The sequence below is a fragment of the Eumetopias jubatus genome, unplaced genomic scaffold, assembly GCF_037043125.1.
Source record: "Eumetopias jubatus isolate StellerSeaLion01/CBP00866 unplaced genomic scaffold, mEumJub1_p1.0 scaffold_5, whole genome shotgun sequence".
NCBI classification, from domain to species: domain Eukaryota; kingdom Metazoa; phylum Chordata; class Mammalia; order Carnivora; family Otariidae; genus Eumetopias; species Eumetopias jubatus.
This window is the reverse complement of record NW_028274811.1, coordinates 4,461,686-4,481,790: the sequence shown is the minus strand read 5'-3', so window position 1 is coordinate 4,481,790 and position 20,105 is coordinate 4,461,686.

The window sequence follows — 20,105 nt, the reverse complement described above, 5'->3', positions numbered from 1 at the left end:
GCCTATGTCTTCATTATAATCAGTGTCAGCATTTCAGTGAATGGTGACTCTGGGTGTAACATATAGCTTTGTATTGGTTGAGAATTTCAGGCTCACCATGAAATTCACTAAAAATACATCCCAAATATTAATTTTTTATCATGAAGGAAAATTCACCTGTTTTCCTTAAACATGGTTTCTAGGCAATGATGTCATGAAGGTCATTGAGAAGCCATCAGTCACTGGCCAGCCAGACATCATGATGATTGGCCACTGAATGAAGCCAACCTGACAGCACCCTGATGATTGGCCAGGGCATGGTGGTGACATCCCTAGAAGGCATTGTGATGCCCCAGGGCTGTTATAAGAGCATGGCCACTGCCCAGGCTGCACTGAGGAGAGAGATGATGCAACAGTCACAGCTCTTCCTGCTATTCCTCGTCTTCTCTGCCCTGTTTTCTGCCTCTGCTCATGGTCAGGCCCTGCCCACTGCTCCTGCCCCAGGGCTCTCTCCAACACTCTGCAGTCTGCCTTCATGTTTCCACCTATCTTTATGCCCCTCTGTGGTCCTGAGTGTCCCTACAACTGCACCCGGTGACTGCCGGGTCTGTTTCCCATTGTGAGGTTGGACCTGCTGCTCAGGGACACACTCCCATTTGGCATATGGGAGTGGGGCACTAGGAATCAGAGAACAGTGGATTCTCAGCCAGCTGGGCCCCACACCACTGGGGTCACAACCAGGCTCAACACATGAAAGCTGAGCATGTCCTGAGGGAGCACTGGGCACACAAATACTCTGGAGCCCTCCAAATTGGCTCAGCACAGGACACATGAATGCCCTGAACATCCAGCCAACCCAGATGTGCACAATGTTTACAACGCCTCCAGACAACAGGCACAGAAGAAGTTTGAGGCAAGAAGTAAGTTCTGGGAGAAGGAATCACCACATTGCCAGACACAGTGAGAGTCCTTGGAACACAGGCCCTCAGACCATGAGCTCTCTAATCCAGCTCAGCATTGGAAATACTAATGCCCCAGACACCTGCCTGAGCAGGAGGCCACAGAACACCAACACTCGAACAGAGCAGAATATAGAGAAATTCAGTCCCCAGAACAGAGCACCCACCATTAATCCAAAGACTGGCAGCCCTCTGAATCCATTTAACACTGGGCAGAGTCACATATACACGGGGTGGACCAGGAATGCTCATACCACTAGCTGGCCAGCCCAGTACAGCACAAGGAAGTAAGTGCAGAGAACACCAGGTTTTCCAAGTGCCAGGAAATGATGACCCTGCATCCCAGCTCAGCATTGGAAGAAGGAAGCAACTGGACAGCAAGCCCACCATGAGCATTCAGATGTCCAGACCAACAAATCAAGTCTGTGCTAGACCAAGCAGACACTTGGCAACAGGCTCAAGATGGGCCCTTGGATAAGGATACAAACAAAATAGATCTCCACTAAACAAAGTAAGCTCCTGGACAGAGAGAACACCACGTGCCCTCGGACATGGAGAACAACAACTCCATTCTGTGCTAAGCCAAGAAAGCACCTTGACAGTGGGTTCACCATCTGCTCCTGGACCTCAAGGCCAAAATCTCAGCACTCTGCTATTCAAAGCAGGCACCTGGACGGCAGGCTTACAATGTGCCCTTGGACCTGGAGACCAACAAAACAGCTCTGCACTAGGCTAATCAGGAACTTGGACAGAAGGCTCACCATGTGCCCTTAGACCTGGAGCCTACCAACACTGCTCCACCCGGTGCCAGCTGTTCACCAGGATAATGGGATCAATATGTGCCTTTGGACCTGGAGCCCTGTTACACTGCTCTGCATTAGGCCAAGAAGTTGCCTGGACATTGACCTCACCTGCCCTTGGACCTGGAGACCGATGGTGCAGATTTGCACTATTCCAGGTATGCACCTCAGCAGCAGGCTCACCATATGCCTGTTGACCTGGAGACTACAAACCCAGCTCAGCATATTGCCACGAACTCACCTGGACAATGTAATTACCATGTGCCTCTGGACCTGGAGTTCTATTCCACAGTTCTGTATTTGGCCAAGAATTTACCTGGTGAGTTGCCTCACCTCATGCCCTTGCACCTGGAGACCAGCTTCTCAGCCCTACGATGGGTGGAGCAGGCACATTGACAGATACATCACCATGTACCCTTGGACATGGAAACCAACAACTCAGCTCTGTGCTAAGCCAAACTGCCACCAGGATAGCAGGCCCACCATGTGTCCTTGAACCTGGAGACAAACAACTCAGCTCTGGTCTAAGCCAAGCAGGCACCTTGAAAATGGGTTTCCCATGTTCCCTTGGACCTGGTGATCAACAACTCATTTCTGTGCTACGGTAAGCAGGAATCTGAACAGAGGTCACAAAATGTGCTTTTGGACCTGGAGACCAACAACTCAGTTCTGTGCTAGTCCAAGCAGGCACCTGCTCAATGGGTTCACCATATCCCCCTTGGTCCTGGAGACCAAAAGTGCAACTCTGCACAAGGCCAAGCATGCACCTGGACAGAAGCTTCATCACATGCTCTAGGACATGGATTCTTCTTTCCCTCCAGAGCCCAGGACACACAGACCCTGGAATTGCTACTTGCTCTCAGGCTATAAGACCTCCAAACCTGCCTAACACCTCACTCATGTGTCCATTGGTCCCTTGGTCACCTGGGAGCCATCAAGCCATGAGCCCTCTATCCCAGCTTAACAGTGGGCTAAGAAGCCACGGGGATAACAGTGTGTCCTAAAACCCTCTGATATGGCACCCACCAACTCTGCAGAAAAGTGAGCATTCGAGTCCCTTCTCACTTTGGATTGATTTCAGCCTGAGGTCCGTGTAGTCGGCTGTCTGTGCATTATTCATCGTTTGGAAAGTTCTCTTCAAAAGAAAATGACACCGTGCCCTAGAATGTGAAACAGTCCAGTGGTTTGAAGAGTTTTAATTAAAACTCACATCAGGAAATGAGGAGGGGGACTAGGAGGAAATGGTAGTGCAGACCCAGGAACTCTTTGCCTGAGATCCTCCAGATGGACAAGAGGTACTCCAACAAGGAGGGAGAGGTAGAGGCCTTAAACAAAGAGGCCAAGCAGTGCAGTGAGAGGCAGGCTCAGCTTCATGAGGTGGAGTGGCTCTTCATTCAAACGAAGATCTTCCTGGAAGTTTCTCCATCCCACACAGTGCCCACAGAAGTGAAGTCTGAGCACCCACCCCCTGATAACATAGAAGAAGAGCTGTGAAAAGTGCGGTTATCTTTAGGAGTGGTGGCATGGTATAAAATTGAATATTAGGTGAAAGAATTTAAAATGATCATTTCTGAATGAGTAATTTATGAGAAACCACCTTAGGGTGATTGTGATGGGCAGCCTGACTTGCAGTGACTATTGACACTTAGGAGTCATCACATTCTCCTGATGGTGGGCAGGGGTCTCCATGGCTCTGAGAAAGTATCTGTGAATTATGCAGAACTGACCCTGAGCAAAATCTGCCTGTCCCCAACAGCACTTTCAGACATACTGATCCCTATAAAACATGCACAGCTGCTGAGATCAGCACAATTATGATTGGATGGAAAAAAGAAGCAGTATGTCTGTACACCAAGATTGCTGCATAGGGAATTTCGGGCTGACATCTCCCAGCAGATTGTTGCTAAACTTGAGATGGGACAGTGATGTTATAGCTTCAGTCTGTGGCCATGACCGCAGTTGTTTCTCCACGACAAGTTCTTGTGTGATACAGGCCTTTGAAGAGTAAATGTTATAACACCAGGGAACCAGGGTAGAGAGACTCCAGATACATGGGACCATTCCCTATCTCTGAGCGAGGGGCTGTGGGGTCAGCATGGTAGGCAGAACAGGGTGAGAGGCAGGGTGGTTGTCCTTGTTCTGACCAAACTAACACTGCAGGAATTGGGGGAGACACGTGGGATTCACACTGGGTGCTTTAGGTGCCTGTGTGTTTGCACATAGTAAGGACAGTGGGAGAGAGGTGGGGACAAGAGCTCCTTGGAGACTGTAGGGTCTACCTGGGCATGAGGGAAAAGGGCCAATTCCAAGAGGCAGAGCAAAGATTCTGTGATATATTGGACACTGAGGGTCAAAAGGGAGTTGGAAGGTGAAGTTCTAGGGTCAGACCCTCCTGGGAAATGGTCCATCTTGGCTTCAGGGATGTGGGCTGGAAGCTCAGTGAGGTGCAGATCCCAGTGAGCTGGGGCCCAGCTGTGGCTCCAGTTGAGGTTGCAGGGAGAAGCCTAGAGTTTTGGTTTCTGAGCTGAGCTCAGTCAAGGCAGTGTGCTCATAGCACCTGAGCATAAACAGATGGAACCGTGAGGAAGCTTCTTGGGATGAGAAGTGACCTTCAGGGGCCTGGGAAGTGTGAGTCTTGCCTCTTTATGGTGGATGGTGTTTGAGCTGGTTTGAGGGTGCTGCTTTCAGGAGTCTGGAGGCTGGTGGAGTCTAGGTCACTTAAATATAAGGGGGAGGTGGGTCACTTATGTGATTCCCAACACTTAGAATCTCCTGTTTGTAGCTGCTCAGACCCTGCACAACGTACCCTGGGTTCCACAAACATCAGGCTCTGGGAGAGCTGGCCCCACAGAGCTGCTCACCCCGTGAATCTCCATTCCTTCATCGTAAGATGGGGGTAACTTTGTTGGGAGGTGGTCGTTTGAGCAGAAGGCAGGAGATGGCAGGGATGGGGAAGGAATTTAAAAGGGCAAGGGACAGATACATTCCGGAGTAGGGAAGGAAGAAGGGGAATGGTACACTGTGAGCCTGGTCCTTTTCCTGGCCTTTTCTCTTCAAATGTAAAACATTAGCTCTGGGTCTGGGAGGACAACTGACTGCGTGCTGCCTCTGTCCCACACCTGAGCTTCTCTGCCCCTCGTGCTTACAGGGCATCACAGCCCAACACCTACACAGTCATAGACCAGTGACAGACCTCTCCTGCCTCCTTCACTGCTGCTTGACACTCACACCTTAGTGTCCTGGGGCACTTAGTGAAGCTTGGAGCTCCAGCAACCAGGGTGGGACTGAGAGATTAGGGAACTATTCTGAGGTGCACTGACAGTTAGAGCCCTACTACAGATAGGTGGAGATGTAGAGAGGTAGTTGCTGTGGCAGTTGTCGAAGAGGTTACTGCCTATGTTCTCTTCTAGGATTTTAATGGATTCCACACACATTGGGGTCTTTCATCCATTTTGAGTTTATATTACATTTGCTGTAAGAGAATCGTCCAGTTTCACTCTTCTGCACGTGGGGGTCCAATTTGCCCAGCACCAAATATGGAAGGGACTGTCTTTTTTCCATTGGATGTTCTTTCCCACTTTGTTGAAATGAGTTGACCATAGAGTGGAGGGTCCATTTCTGGGCTCTCTATTCTGTTCCATTGATCTATGTGTCTGTTTTTGTGCCAGTATCATCCTGTCTTGATGATGACAGCTTTGTAATACAGGTTGAAATCAGGCAATGTGACGCTTCCAGGTTTAGTCTTCTTTTTCAACATTCCACTGGTTATTTGAAGTCTTTCCTGGTTCCATACAAATTTTAAGATTATTTGTTCCAAGTCTGTGAAAAATGCTAATGATATTTTGATAGGTATTGCATTGGATATATAGATGGCTCTGTGCAGCATAGAGATTTTAACAATGTTAATTCTTCAAATGCATGAGCATGGAATATTTTTCTATCTTAGTGTCTTCCTCAATTTCTTTCATAAGTGTTCTGTGTTTTCTAGAGTATAGATGCTTTACGTTTATGGTTAGCTTTATTTCAAGGTATCTTATATTTTTATTTCTATCGTATGTGGAATTGATTCCCTAATTTCCCTTTGTACAGTTACATTTTTAGTTTATAGGAAAGCAACTTATTTTTCTGCATTTTTTTTATCCTGCCACATTGCTGGATACTTTAAAATGTTTAGCAAATTTGAGCTACAGTCTTTTGCATTTTCCACCAAAACTATCATGTCATCTGTGAAGAGAGAGAGTTTGACTTGTTCACTGCAAATTTAAATGACATTTATTTCAGGGGCGGTGGATGATGGCAGAGGAGTAGGAGACCTGGATTTCGTCTGGTCTCAGGAATTCAGTTGAATAGGGATCAAACCATTCTGAACACCTATGAACTCAATAGGAGATCGAAGAAGAGAGTAGCAACAACTCTCTGAACAGAGAAGCAACCACTTACTGGAAGCTAGGACGTGCAGAGAAGTGAATCCGAGGCAATAGTCGGGAGAATAGACGGCGGGGGAGTGGGCCTCTCCCGCTTCTGGCAAGTGATAGAGCCGAGGAGCACAAAATCGGAACCTTTAGAAGTCAGCTCCGCTGAGAGACATCACTGCAGTGGCGAAGTTGGGGGTGGAACCCTCACGGGACAGTGTGGTCTCAGGACCCTCGGGGTCACAGAAAGACCGGGGGTGCCTGAGTGTGGCAGAGCTCCCAGGTATCGGAGCAGGGAAGCCGGCTGCAGAGATGGAGCTGAGGTGTGGACTCTCAGCTCGGGGTTACCATAAACTGTGATCCACGGCCCAGTCGGGCCACTGCTCCTCCAGCAGGGACCCAACAAGAGGCAGAGCTGGGGAGACTCCCCTTCCTCCCCGGGGAGGAGCGGCACTGGAGCGCACCGCAGGGATCTGCTGGGTTTGGAGATTCCACACGGGGTCGGGTGCCAGAGATAGCAACGCTCGGTCACAGGCCGGGTGAGCACGGAGTGCGGCCAGAGACCGGGGAGATGGGAGTGACTGCTTTTCTCTGGGGTCACACTGAAGAGCGGGGCCCCGAGTTCTCGGCTCCTCCAGGTGGAGATTGGGAGGCCACCATTTTCGCCCTGGTCCTCCAAAGCTGTACCGAGAGCTTGCAGGAAACAAAAATTCCCAAGAGCAAAGCTGAGCAGCTTGCTTAGCCCGGACCGAAAAGGGCGGGCAATTCCGTCTCTGGCAAAGACATTTAGGAACCACGGCAACAGGCCCCTCCCCCAGAAGATCAGCAGGAACAGCCAGCAAACCCCGAACAAGTTTACCGATCAAGGAGAACGGGAGAACTCCAGGATTAGGGAAATACCGCACATAGAATTCATGGCTTTTTTACCATGATTCATTAGTTTTTCAAAGTTAATTTTTTTAATTTTTTTTAATTTTTCATTTTCCCTTATTCAACCAACATCTTATCAATTCCTTTTTTAAAAAACATTTTTTATTTTACATTTTTAGAGTCATATTTTACCCAATCATAGTAGTTACTTTTATTTTTGGCATAAATATATAAGTTGTTCTCTCTTTAAAATTTTGAGATACAGTTTCTCGAACAGATCAAAATATACCCTAAATCACTAGTGTATGCCTTTTTTATAGTCTCCTGCCTGATCACATTCTCTCCCTTTTCTTTTTTTTTAATCTTGTTTCATTTTCAAACAACTTCTTTTCTTAACAATTCCTTTTATTAAATCTTTTATAATTTTCATCTTTACAGTCATCTTCTATCTCTTCATTGTATCAAACCTTATTTTGTACATACATAAGTATTTCTTCCTTTAAAATTTGGGAGGCACTTTTTTCTAACAGACCAAAATATGCCCAAAATCTATGCACTAGCCTGATCATATCTGATCATATTCTGGTTTTTTTTGTATTGTTCTGTTTTTGTTTTTATCTTTTTCTTTTTGTTTTTTTCCCTTTGGTTTTTCATTCTTTCCCTTTGTTTTCCGCTGGTTTCAGGTCTTTTCTGATTTGTATAGAGTATATTTGCTGAGGACTTTGTTAACTTGTTAGCATTTTGTTCTCTCATTCATCTATTCTCCTCTGGAAAAATGACAAGACGAAAAAAATCATGTCAGCAGAAAAAACAAGAGGTAGTACCCTCAGCCAGGGACCTACTCAATACAGACATTAGGACGATGTTGGACCTAGAGGTCAGAATCATGACTTTAAAGATACTAGCTGGGCTTGAAAGAAGCGTGGAAGTTATTAGAGAAACCCTTTCTGGAGAAATAAAAGAACTAAAATCTAACCAAGTCGAAATAAAAAAAGCTATGAATGAGGTACAATAAAAAATGGGGGCACTAACTGCTGGGATAAATGAGGCAGAAGAGAGAATCAGGGATATAGAAGACCAAATGATGGAAAATAAAGAGGCTGAGAAACAGAGAGAGAAACAACTACAGGATCATGAGGGCAGAATTCGAGAGATAAGCGATATGATAAGATGAAACAACCTTAGAATAATTGGGATCCAAGAAGAAAAAGAAAGAGAGAGATGGGCAGAAAGTATATTGGAGCAAATTATAGCAGAAAACTTCTCTAATTTGGGGAAGGAAACAGGCATCAAAATTCAGGAGGAACAGAGAACCCCTCTCAAAATCAATAAAAATATGTCAACCCCCCTGACATCTAATAGTAAAACTTACGAGTCTCAGAGACAAAGAGAAAATCCTGAAAGCAGCTCGGGAGAAGAGATATGTAACCTACAATCGTAGAAACATTAGAGTGGCAACAGACCTATCCAGAGAGACCTGGCAGGCCGGAAAGGACTGGCATGATATCTTCAGAGCACTAAACGAGAAAAAATATGCAGCCAAGAATACTATATCCAGGTAGGCTGTCATTGAAAATAGAAGGAGAGATAAAAAGCTTCCAGGACAAACAAAAACTAAAGGAATTTGCAAACATGAAACCAGCCCTCCATGAAATCTTAAAAGGGGTCCTCCAAGCAAAGAGAGAGCCTAATAGCAACATAAATCAGAAAGGAACAGAGACAATATACAGTAACAGTCACCTTAGAGGCAATAAAATGGCACTAAATTCATACTTTCAATAGTTACCCTGAATGTAAATGGGCTAAATGCCCCAATCAAATGACACAGGCTATCAGATTGGATTAAAAAACAAGACCCATCAATATGCTGTCTGCAAGAGACTCATTTCAGACCCAAAGGCACCCCCAGATTGAAAGTGAGGGGGTGGAAATCCATTTACCATGCTAATGGACACAAAGAGAAAGCTGGGGTGGCAATCCTTCTATCAGAATAATTAGATTTTAAAACAAAGACTGTAATAAGAAATGAAGAAGGACACTATTCCCTACTTAAAGGGTCTATCCAACAAGAAGATCTAACAATTGTAAATATCTATGCCCCTAATGTCGGATCAGGCAATTATATAAGGCAATTAATAACAAAAGCAAAGAAACACATTGACAACAATAGAATAATAGTGGGGGACTTTAACACACCCTGACTGAAATGGATAGATCATCTAAGCAAAAGATCAACAAGGAAATAAAGACTTTAAATGAGACACTGGACCAAATGGACTTCACAGACATATCCAGAAAAATCAATCCCAAAGCAAGGGAATACAAATTCTTCTCTAGTGCCCATGGAACAGTCTCCAGAATTAATCACATCCTAGTTGACAAATCAGGTCTCAACTGCTACCAAAAGATTGGGATCATTCCCTGCATATTTTCAGACCACAAGGCTTTGAAACTAGAACTCAATCACAAGAGGAAAGTCGGAAGGAACTCAAATACATGGAGACTAAAGAGCATCCTACTAAGGAATGAATGGGTCAACCAGGAAATTAAAGAAGAATTGAAAATTTTCATGGAAACCAATGAGAATGAAAACACAACTGTTCAAAAACTTTGGGATAGAGCAAAGGCAGTCCTGAGGGGAAAGTATATAGCAATACAAGTCTTTCTCAAGAAATAAGAAAGGTCTCAAATACAGAACCTAAACCTAAACCTAAATGAGCTGGAGAAAAAACAGCAAATAAAGCCTAAACCGAGCAGGAGAAGGTAAATAATAAAGATCAGAGCAGAAATCAATGAAACAGAAACCAAAAGAACAGTAGAACAGATCAACGAAACTAGGAGCTGGTTCTTTGATAGAATTAACAAGATTGATAAACCGCTGGCCAGACTTATCCAAAAGAAAACAGAAATGACCCAAATCAACAAATCATGAATAAAAGAGGAGAGATCACAACCAACACCAAAGAAATACAAACAATTATAAGAACATATTATGAGCAACTCTATGCCAGCAAATTAGATAATCTGGAAGAAATGGGTGCATTCCTAGAGATGTATCAACAACCAAAATTCAACCAGGAAGAAATAGAAAACCTGAACAGACCTATAACAACTAAGGAAATTGAAGCAGTCATCAAAAATCTCCCAACAAACAAAAGCCCAGGGCCAGATGGCTTCCCAGGGGAATTCTACCAAACATTTAAAGAAGAATTAATACCTATTCTCCTGAAACTGTACCAACAAATAGAAATGGCAGGAAAACTTGCAAACTCATTTGATGAGACCAGCATTACTTTGATCCCAAAACCAGACAAAGATCCCATCAATAAGGAGAATTACAAACCAATATCCTTTATGAACATGGATGCACAAATTCTCAACAAAATACTAGCCAATGGGATCCAACAGTACATTAAAAGGATTATACGCCATGACCAAGTGGGATTAATCCCTGGGCTGCAAGGTTGGTTCAACATCCGCAAATCAATCAACGTGATGCAATACATTAACAAAAGAAAGAAGAAGAATCATACCATCCTCTCAATAGATGCAGAAAAGGCATTTGACAAAGTACAGCATCCTTTCTTGATCAAAACTCTTCAGAGTATAGGGATAGAGGGTACATACCTCAATATCATAAAAGTCATCTATGAAAAACCTACAGGGAACATCATTCTCATTGGGGAAAACCTGAGAGCTTTTCCCCTAAGGTCAGGAATGTGGCAGGGATGTCCTCTATCACCACTGCTATTCAACATAGTATTAGAAGGCCTTGCCACAGCAATCACGCAACAAAAAGAAATCAAAGGCATCGAAATCGGCAAAGAGGAAGTCAAACTTTCACTCTTTGCAGAAGATATGATACTCTATGTGGAAAACCCAAAAGACTCTACCCCAAAACTGCTAGAACTCATACAGGAAATCAAGAAAGTACCAGGATATAAAATCAATGCACAGAAATCAGTGGCATTCCTATACACCAACAAGACAGAAGAGAGACAAATCAAGGAGTTGATCCCATTTACAATTGCACCCAAAACCATAAGATACCTAGTAATCAATTTAACCAAAGAGGCAAAGGATTTGTACTCAGAAAACTATAAAATACTCATGAAAGAAATTGAAGAAGACACAAAGAAATGGAAAAACTTTCCATGCTCATGGATTGGAAGAACAAACTTTGTGAAGATGTCAATGCTACCTAGAGCAATCTACACATTCAATGCAATCCCCATCAAAATACCATCCACCTTTTTCAAAGAAATAGAACAAATAATCCTAAAATTTGTATGGAACCAGAAGAGACCCCGAATAGCCAGAGGAATCTTGAAAAAGAAAAGCAAAGCTGGCGGCATCACAATTCCGGACTTCCAGCTCTATTACAAAGCTGTCATCATCAAGACAGTATGGTACTGGCACAAAAACAGACACATAGATCAATGGAACAGAAGAGCGAGCCCACTAATGGACCCTCAAGTCTATGGTCAACTCATCTTTGACAAAGCAGGAAAGAATGTCCAATGGAAAAAAGACAGTCTCTTCAACAAATGGTGTTGGGAAAATTGCACAAACACATGCAGAAGAATGAAACTGGACTATTTCCTTATACCACACACAAAAATAGACTCCAAATGGTTGAAAAACCTAAACGTGAGACAGGAGTCCATCAAAATCCTTAAGGAGAACACAGGTAGCATCTTCTTCGACCTCAGTCGCAGCAACATCTTCCTAGAAACTTTGCCAAAGGCAAGGGAAGCAAGGGCAAAAATGAACTATTGGGATTTCATCAAGATAAAAAGCTCTTGCACAGAAAAGAAACAGTCCACAAAACCAAAAGACAACCGACAGAATGGGAGAAAATATTTGCAAATGACATATCAGATAAAGGGTACTATCCAAAATCTAAAAAGAACTTATCAAACTCAACACCCAACGAACAAATAATCCAATGAAGAAATGGGCATAAGATATGAACAGACATTTTTCCAAAGAAGACATCCAAATGGCCAACAGACACATGAAAAAGTGCTCAACATCACTCGGCATCAGGGAAATCCAAATCAAAACCTCAATGAGATACCACCCCACACCACTCAGAATGGCTAAAATTAACAAGTCAGGAAACGACAGATGTTGGCGGGGATGTGGAGAAAGGGGAGCCCTCCTACACTGTTGGTGGGAATGCCAGCTGGTGCAGCCACTCTGGAAAACAGTATGGAGGTTCCTCAAACAGTTGAAAATAGAGCTACCATACGATCCAGAAATTGCACTACTGGGTATTTCCCACAAAGATACAAATGTAGGGATCCGAATGTGTACGTGTATCCCAATGTTTATAGCAGCAATTTCCACAATTGCCAAACTGTGGAGAGAGCCAAGATGTCCATCGACAGATGAATGGATAAAGAAGAAGTGGTATATATACACAATGGAATATTACGCAGCCATAAAAAGGAATGAGATCTTGCCATTTGCAACAACGTGGATAGAACTGGAGGGTGTTATGCTGAGTGAAATAAGTCAATCAGAGAAAGACATGTATCATATGACCTCACTGATATGAGGAATTCTTAATCTCAAGAAAAAAACGGAGTTTTGCTGGAGTGGTGGGGCGTGGGAGAGATGGGGTGGCTGGGTGATAGACATTGGGTAGGGTATGTGTTATGGCGAGTGCTGTGAATTGTGGAAGACTGTTGAATCATAGATCTGTACTTCTGAAACAAATAATGCAACATATGTTAAGAAAAAAGGAAAAGAATAAGATAGCAGGAGGGAAAGAATGAAGTGGAGTAAGTCGGAGGGGGAGACGAACCATGAGAGACGATGGACTCTGAAAAACAAACTGAGGGTTCTAGAGGGGAGGGGTGTGGGGGGATGGTTTAGCCTGGTGATGGGTATTAAAGAGGGCGCATTCTGCATGGAGCACTGGTTGTTATGCACAAGCAATGAATCATGGAACACTACATCAAAAACTAACGATGTAATGTGTAGTGATTAACATAACAATAAAATTTTAAAAAAAATGACATTTATTTTTTTTTGTCTGATTGCTGAGCGTAGGACTTTTAGTACTATGTCAAACAATAGTGGTGAGATTGGGCATCCCTGTCATGTTCCTGGCCTTAAAGGAAAAGCTCTAAATTTTTCCGCATTGAGATTGATATTCACTGTGGGCATAGATGGGTTTTATGTCATTGAGGTATGTACCTCAATCCCTTTATTTTGAAGAATTTTATTCAGGAAACGATGCTGTATTTTGTCAAATGCTTTTTCTGCATCAACTGAGAGGATCATATGGTTCTTGTCTTTTCATTATTAATCAATCAACATGATAGAGCACATTAAGAATGCTGAACCACACTTGCATCCCAGGAATGATTTCCACCTGGTCGTGGTGAACAATCCTTTAAGTGTACTGTTGGATCCTATTGGCTAGGATCTTGGTGAGAATATTGGCACCCATGTTCATCAGGGATATTGGTCACTAAATCTCCTTTTTGATGGGGTCTTTGTTGGGTTTTGGGATCACAGTAAAGCTGGCCACATAGAACAAGTTTGGAAGTTTTCCTTCTGTTTCTTTGTTTTGGAACAGCTTCAGTAGAATAGGTATCATTTCTTCTTTAAGTTTTGGTAGACTTCCCCTGGTAAGCCATCTGGCCCTGGTCTCTTTTTGGGGGGGCAGGTTCTTGATTACTGCTTCGATTTCCTTGCTGCTTATTGGTCTGTTCAGATTGTCTATTTTTTCCTGTTTCATTCTTGGTAGTTTATAAGTTTCCAGGAAAACATCCACTTCTCCCAGATAGGTTAATTTGTTGGCATATAGTTGCTGAAAATATTTTCTAGTACTTGTTTCTATTTCCTTGGTAGTAGTCGTGATCTCTCCCCTTTCATTCTTAATTGTATTAATTTGGTCCTTTCTGTTTTCTTTTGGATAAGTTTGGCCAGAGGTTTATTGATTTTATCAGTTCTTTAAAAGAACTTCTAGGTTTGTTGATCTTCTCTACTGTTCTGCTATTTTCTATTTCATTGATTTCTGTGCTAGTCTTTATTATTTCTCTTTTCCTGCTTGGTTTAGGCTTTATTTCTTGTTCTTTCTCAAGGGCATTTAGGTGTAATGTAAACTTTTCATTTGGGATTTTTCTAATTTTTTGAGAGAGGTTTGGATGGCTATGTACTACCCTCCTAGGACCACCTTTGCAGCATCCTATAGGCTTCGAAATGCTGTGTTTTCATTTTCATTGCTTTGCATGATTTGTTTAAGTTCTTCTTTAATTTCAGGGTTGACCCATAAATTCTTTAGCAGGATGTTCTTTTACCTCCAAGTTTTGAGCTCCTTCCAAAATTTTTCTTGTGATAGAGTTCCAATTTCAAAGCATTGTGGTCTGAAAATATGCAGGGACTAATCTCAGTCTTTTGGTATCGAGTGAGACCTGATTTGTGACTCAGCATGTGATCTATTCTGGAGAAAGTTCCATGTGCACTCGAGAAGAATGAGTATTCTGTGGTTTTAAGATGGAATGTTCTGTAAAGGTCTGTGAAGTCGATCTGGTCCAATGTGTCCATCAAACCTCTTGTTTCTTTGTTGATTTTCTGCTTAGATGATCTGTCCATTGCTGTGAGTGGAGTGTTAAAATCTCCTACTATTAATGCATTATTATCAGTATGTTCCTTTATTTTGGTTATTCATTGGTTTATGTAGTTTGCTGCTCCCACGTTGGTGGCACAGATATTTACAATTGTTAGATTTTCTTGTTGGATAGACCTTTTAAGGATGAGATAGCATCCATCCACATCTCTTACTGCAGTCTTTGGTTTAAGATCTAATCTGTCTGATATGAGGTTTGCTACCCCAACATTCTTTTGACATCCATTAGCATGGTAAATTGTTCTCTATTATTCACTTTCAATAGAGAGGTGATTTTAGGTTCAAAATGAGTCCCTTCTGGACATCGTATGTCAAAGCAGTGTGTTCTACTTGTTCCTTAGTGATTTTTGGTCTGTGTGTTAGAAATTGCTACATCCCAAACTTGCAAGGAAAAATAATATTACATGTAAAGATAAAACTGGAAAGTGAAAGTAAACATATATATATATAAAGATAAAATTAAGAGCGTGAAAAAGGAGCAAAAATGAAGAATATATCTTTAAAAAATTTAGATGTGAAAAAATACAAGCTAAAAAGCAACTATGAAATATAAGTTTTATAATAAGCATCTAGTTGAAATGAGAAAAATGTAAAAGTAAAAAGAAAAAGAGAAAAAAACTAATAAAATAAAAAAAAGGAGAATTTTATCCAAAAAATAAAGGAGTTGTGAGGGAACACCTGGACTCAATATACTATTTTCCCCTGGTGTTGGAATTTTACAGTCTCGTGGAATCCATAGGCTTGTACTCCACCTGTTCTTCCAGACTTTCTCCTTGGGGAAGGCCCTGCCACGCTGTTTCCCAGGTATCCCCGCCTAGGCGGAGTTGTCCCACACCCTGTCAGTGGGAAGGGCTCAGGGTAAAGTGGTCTTCTGTGTGGCTTTTGTTCAGTGGAGGGTTTCCTCGCCTCTTCAGAGGATCAAAGCAAAAATGGCCATAGCCAAAACTCTGGCCCAGAGCAGAAAGTTTGCAGTCTGCCGTCTAATACACCCTCAGGGACAATAAGTATCCACTTCTGTATTCGAGAAAAAACACATCTCCTGCAGCATACACCCACTGTAGCTCTCTCGGAGGTAGTCCCAGAGGCCTCTGAGTGCCACTAAAACCGTGAGCAGCCATGGGCTCCTGCGTGAACCCAGTGCTCCTAGATCATGTCTAGCTGCCTCTCTAGTGTCCTTCCTGATCCTCTGCTCCCCTGTGAGCTTTTGGCCAGTTGCAGACTGGTCATTATCAGGCTGCTCAGGAAAAGAGCGATTACCAACCAGCTTGGTTGGTGGTTTATGAGGACCCAAGGTGAGAGTCCCCTCCTGGGCTCGCTGACCATAACATGCTTCCCCGCTCCACTGCTCAGGCATTCTACCTGTTCAGGCACCCTGATAGCTCTGCGACTCCTCAGATCCCAGGACCACAATGCCCTACCTAGAATTCTACCTTTTCATTTCCAGAGCCCCTTTACAGAGAGGGCTCTCTCTCCCTAGAGCAGATTTCTTAGGGTTCTTATTTTGCGTTCTGATGTTATATCATTTTCCAGGACCTAGGTAATGGAGGCCCTCCCCTTCTGTTAATCTTTTGAAATCTCCCCCTAGATTCATGGTTCCACACATCCTACCTTGCAAAAAGCAGTAGTTTTACCTGTAGACATCCAAATATATATTCTTACATCTCAGGTGGATTTTATGGGTGTTCAAAACGGTTTGATAGATATCCAGCTAAATTCAGGGAACCAGCCGAAACGGGGTCCCCTACTCCTCCACCATTTTGCCTCCCTCTTTGACTTTGAAAAGTTCTTTATACATTTTGAGTACTAACTGTTTATCATATTTGTCATTTGCAAACATTTTCTCCCATTCTCTAGGTTGCCTTTTTTCTTCAATTATTTCCTTTGTTGTGCAGTAGCTTTATATTTGATGAAAACCCAATAGTTTATTTTGTTTTTGTTTCCCTTGCCCTAGGACTCATATCTAGTAAGAAGTTGCTATGGCCAAGGTAAAAGAAGTTACTGTCTATGTTCTTGTCTAGGATTTTAATGGTTTCCTCTTCCACATTTAGATCTGTTTTCCATTTTGAATAAATTTTTGCATGGTGAAAGAAAGAAGCCCATTTTCATTCTTTTGAGTGTTTTATCCAGTTTTCCCAATACCATTTGTTAAAGAGACTGTCTTTTTCCCACTGACTATTCTTATCTGCTTTGTTGAAGATTAAATGACCATATAGCTGTGGTTTCATTTTTGGGTGTTCTATTCTGTTTTATTGATCTTCTGTCTAGTTTTGTGCCACTAACATACTGTCTTGATCTCTGCACCTTTGTAATATAACTTGGAGTCTGGAGTTAGGATGCCTTCAGCTTTGCTTTTCTTTTCAAGATTGTTTTGGATATTTGGGGTCTTTGTTGTCCCATATATATTTTGTGATAGTTTGTTCTAGCTCTGGAAAAATGGCATTGGGAATTAGAATGGATTTTCATTAAATTTGCACATTTCCTTGGGTTGTATAGACATTTCAACAATGTTTGTTCTTTCAATCCATGAGCGTGGAGTATCGTTCCATTTCTTTGTGTGTCTGTAATTTTTTTCATCTGTGTTTTATAGTTTTCAGAGTAAAAGTCTTTCACCTCTTTGGTTAGGTTTATTCCTAGGTATCATGGGTTTTGTTGCAATTATAAGTGTGATTGATTCTTTGATTTCTCTTTATGCTGCTTACTGATTGCTGTGTAGAAATGCAAAAGAATTCTATACCTCAATTTTGTATCCCATGAATTTGCTGAATTCTTGTATTCTAACAATTTCTTTTTTTGAAATTTTTTATCATTTAAAATCAATTAATTAACGTAATGTGTATTACTAATTTCAGGGGTAGAGTTTAGTGATTCATCAGTTGCTGAATTGCATGAATGATTCGTCTAGTGCTCATTACATCAAGTACCCTCCTTAATGTCCATCACCCAGTTACCCCATCCGCACATCCACTTCCCCTCCAGCAACCTGCAGTTTGTTTCCTATAGTTAAGAGTCTCTTATAGTTTGTCTCCTTCTCTGATTTCCTCTTATTTTATTTTTGCTTCCCTACCCCTATGTTCCTCTATGATGTTTCCTATTCCACATATGAGTGAATTCATACAATATTTGTCTTTCTCTGACTGACTTACCTCACTTCGCATAATACACTCCATTTTCTTCCACATCATTGCAAATGGTAAGATTTCATCTTTTCTGATGGCTGAGTAATAATCCATTTTACACATACACCTCATCTTCTTCATTCATCTGTCAATGGACATCTGGGATGATTCTGTATTTCGCTACTGTGGATATTGTTGCTATGAATATTGGGGGCAAGTGCCCCTTTGAATAACTATATTTATATCCTTTGGATAAATACCTGGTAGTACAACAGCTGGGACAAAGATAACTCCATTTTTAACTATTTGTGGATCCTCCATTCTGTTTTCCAGAGTGGCTGCCCCAGTTTGCATTCCCACCAACAGTGTAGGAGGATTCCCCTTTCTCTGCATCCTGACCAAGTTCTGTTCTTTCCCGTGTTGTTCATTTTAACCATTCTGACTGGCGTGAAGTGGCAGCTCATTGTGCTTTTGATTTGTATTTCCCTGATGCTAAGTGATGTTGAGTATTTTTTCACGTGTCTCTTGTCCACTAGTATGTCTTATTTGGAGAAATGTCTGTCCATGGCTTCTCCCCTTTTCTTGACGGGATTATTTGCTTATTAGATGTTGAGTTTGAGAAATTATTTGTAGAGATTGGATACTAGCCATTTATCTGATAAGACATTTGTAAATATCTTCTCTCATTCCATAGGTTGTCTTCTAGTCCTAGAAACATATGAACCACCAAAATTGAAACAGGAAGAAATGGAAAACCTGAAAATACCCTTAACGGACAAAGATATTGAAGGAGTAATTAAAATCTCCCAACAAATAAGAGTCCAGGACCAGTTGGCCTCCCAGGAGAATCCTCTCCAATATTTTTAAAAAGTAATATATAATGTATTGAAGCTTTTTCAAAAAATCGAAATCGAAGGAAAACTTCCGAACTCATTCTATGAGGCCAGCAATACCTTGAACCGAAAACCAAAGACCCACCCAAAAGGAGAATTAAAGACTAATATCACTGATGAACATGGATCCCAAAATTCTCACTCTGATACTAGCCAATAGGATCCAACAGTATATTAAAAGGATGATTCACACCAACCAAGTAAAATTATTCCAGGGCTGCAAGTGTGGTTCAAAATACACAAATCAATCAATGTGATACACTACATTAATATAAGAAAGGACAAGAACCACATAATCTTTTAAATAGATGCAAAAAATGTATTTGATAAAATGCAGTATACTTTCTTTTTTTAAGATTTTATTTATTTATTTGAGAGAGAGAGAGAATGAGAGATAGACAGTACGAGAGGGAAGTTAGTCAGAGGGAGAAGCAGACTACCTGCTGAGCAGGGAGCCCAATGCGGGACTCGATCCCGGGAATCCAGGGTCATGACTCGAGCCAAAGGCAGTCGCTTAACCAACTGAGCCCCCCAGGCGCCCAAAATGCAGTATACTATCTTGATTAAAACTCTCTGCAGTGTAGGTCTGGAGGGAACATTCCACAGTGTCATAAAAGCCATATACAAAAAAACACGTAGAGAACATTATCCTCAATGGGGAATAAATGAGAGCATTTCAAGTAAGGGCAGGAATATGACAGGGATGTCCAGTCTCACCACAGTTAATCAACATATTGCTAGAAGTTCCACCTTAGCAACCAGGAAAGAAAAACAAATAAAAGGCATCTAAACTGGCAAAGAAGAAGTCAAACTAACATAATAAAAATAAAAAATAATTCAAAATGAAGGTTTATATAATGTGGAAAAAAAGAAAGTAAAAAAAAATGCATGTTCAATAAGAAAAATGGTCTCCTTAGAAATGTAAGGTTTAAATGGGTTGGAGAAAGAAAGAAAAACAAGTTTCATCAATCGATATTTAAGAAGATTGCATGAAGGCAGTAATCTTCATGAAAGATTATGTTTATACAATATTTTATTTGCAATAATAGCCAGAGGATTCAAATAAACATTACATAAAAAAAGGAATTCATAACATATGGGATAACTATCTAGAAGACTCTAAATTAGTGCAAGACACTTTAAACCAGCTTGGCCTGGCATACACAGATCGATATTCTGACAATTCTTTTTTTTTCTAATTTTATTTTCTTATGTGATGTTAATCACCATACATTACATCACTAGTTTTTTTATGTAGTGTTCCATGATTCATTATTTGCATATAACACCCAGTGCTCCATGCAGAACGTACCATCTTTAATACCCATCACCAGGCTACCCCATCCCCCCACCTCCCTCTCCTCTAGAACTGGAGTCCATAGTCCCTCATGGTTCATCTACCCCTCTGATTCCCCCCTTCATTTTCCCGGT